The following is a 2,495-nucleotide window of genomic DNA, read 5'->3' as shown; positions in this document are numbered from 1 at the left end:
GGCTCTTTGGCCCCTTGAGTGTGGCTCTTCCTAAGCCTTAGGAGTACCCTAATTAAGTTAATGACAATGTACCTACCTATATAGTTTAAGTTTAAAAAATTTTGCTCTCAAAAGAAATTTCAATCGTTGTACTGTTGATATTTGGCTCTGTTGACTAATGAGTTTGCCGACCACTGGCCTAGTGGATCATGGGAAAGATTTTGCTTTCAAGAGGTGGAGAGAGACAGATACCTGATGATATCTGATATCAGCTGAGCCCCTGGATCCAGCGATACCTGATGCTGCATGAATTCCTCCTGCAGGAAAGGCAAGCTCGAATTTCCCCAAGTCTAGATGCTCACCACATCAAGAAAATGGCCGGCACATGGGCATTTGGACCAGTGTGTGGGGGGGAATTTCCCAGAGCCCCTCTTGCTGGAGTCAAGGGTTGATATAGGTGAAAGGGCAGATGTTGGAGAGCAGGAACCTAGTATGTTGGGTTTTTTATTTATCTTTATTGTTGAAAGTATCACAGATGTCCCCCCTTTTTTGGTCATTGGTTTTTCAAGTGGGTGAAATTCACATTTAAAAAATTAACCATTTTAAAGTGAACATAAGTACAATGTGGTGGCTATAGTTGGTAACACTATATTGAATAATTGAAATTTGCTGAGAGTGAAGTTTAAATGTTCTCTCTCTCACACACGTGCAAATATTATACAAATAAATATGTGAGGTGATGGATGTGTTAATTAGATGGAGCAATCTTTTCACAATGTATACATATTTCAAATCGTCATGATATCACTTTAAATATCTTACAATTTTATATGTCAATTTTACCTCAAAAAGCTGAAAATAAAAAAATATATAGCTCCCAATTTTAGAAATCACCAGCAAAAAAAATAAATAAAAGTGGGCAATTCAGTGACATTTAGTACATTCACAGTGTGTGAAACCCACCTCTGTCTAGTTCCAAAACATTTCTGTCACTCCAAAGTAGAACCCCACATCCGTTAGTGGTCACTACTTTCTTTCTGTGTGGATTTACCTGTTCTGGACTTTTCATACAAACAAACTCGCACACTATTTGTCCTTTTGTGCCTGGCTTCTTTCACTCAGCATCATGTGTCCACGATTCCCCCGCGTCACACAGCCTGTCAGTGCCTCCTCCCTGTATGGAGGAGTAATATTCCATTGCACGGAGGGACCACATTCTGTCTGTCTCTTCATCCGTTGATGGACATTAGGTTGTTTTCACCTTTTGACTACGATGAACAGCCAGGCATCTTTGTGGCTGGAACTGTAGAGGCTGGAAAAGAGGCAGTGATTCAGGACAGGAAAGGGGAATTTGAGAACCAGAACTGGGTCGTGGCTACCGTTTCCAAGTTCTGACGATTTTACCTCCAAATCATGTCTTGAGTTTGTCACTTCTCCCTTTCCGCCGCCACTTCCCCATCCCAGGCCGCCGTCATATCTCACCAGGTCCGCTGCAGTAACCTTCTCTCAGACCTCCCTTCTGCCTCTCCAGTCCCTGAGCCCCCTGAACCCATTCTCCATGGAGGGATCCTAGTGACACTTAAATCAACTTACGGCACTTTCTTGACCAAAACCGTTCCATGGCTCCCCACTGTGTCCGGAGCGAGTCCAGACTCCTTCCTGTGAGTGACTCCCCCTCCAGCCACTTCACACACAGTTTCCTATCCCCTGACTCCCTCAGCTTCGGCCACCTGGCTTCCCTCCGTTCCCAGGATGCACAGTGCTCTGAACCTTTGCACCTCCTAGTCCCTTCCAGGACTCACCCTGCGAAACTTCACTGAGCCATCACCTCTTCCGGGAAGGCACATGACCCCCAACCCCACCCCACGGAGTTGAGCGCCTTTGTTTCCTCCAATCAGTCATTCTTGGAGCCAATATTTAATGAGCCAATATTTACTGTGTCTCAGACACCAGGACACAAGTTAAAAAGACAGACAACTACATGCAGGTTCGTAGCAGCTCTGCTTACAATAGCCAAAAGGTGGGAACAACCCATATCTCCGTCAATGGATGAATGGGTAAATAAAACATGGTACATCCATGCAATGGAATACTACTCAGCCACTGACACATGCTGCAAGGTAGATGAACCTCGAAAACACGATGCTGAGTGAAAGAAGCCAGGCACAAAGGCCACATGCTGTGTGCTTCCACTTGTATGAAAGTCCAGAATAAGTAAATCCATGGAGACGGAAAGCAGCCCCGTGGTTGCCAGGCCATAAGGGAGGGGAGAATAGGAAGTGGGTGCTTATGGGTGGGGGGGGGGGTTACTTTCAGGTGATGAAGATGTTTTGGTACTAGATAGAGGTGGTGGTTGCACAGCATCGTGAATTCACTTCAAAATGGCCAATTTTTATGTCATGTGAATTTCTCCTCAATCAGTTATTATTTTTTTTAATGACAGACAAATGATCCTGCCCTCGCTTGCCAGAGGGGAAAAAAATGAAAAAGCAACATTCATACAGGACATTCGATGA

This window comes from Myotis brandtii, unplaced genomic scaffold (assembly GCF_000412655.1).
Source record: "Myotis brandtii unplaced genomic scaffold, ASM41265v1 scaffold482, whole genome shotgun sequence".
In the NCBI taxonomy this organism is placed as follows: Eukaryota; Metazoa; Chordata; class Mammalia; order Chiroptera; family Vespertilionidae; genus Myotis; species Myotis brandtii.
The sequence above is the reverse complement of the archived record's forward strand: the minus strand, read 5'-3'. Positions refer to the sequence as shown.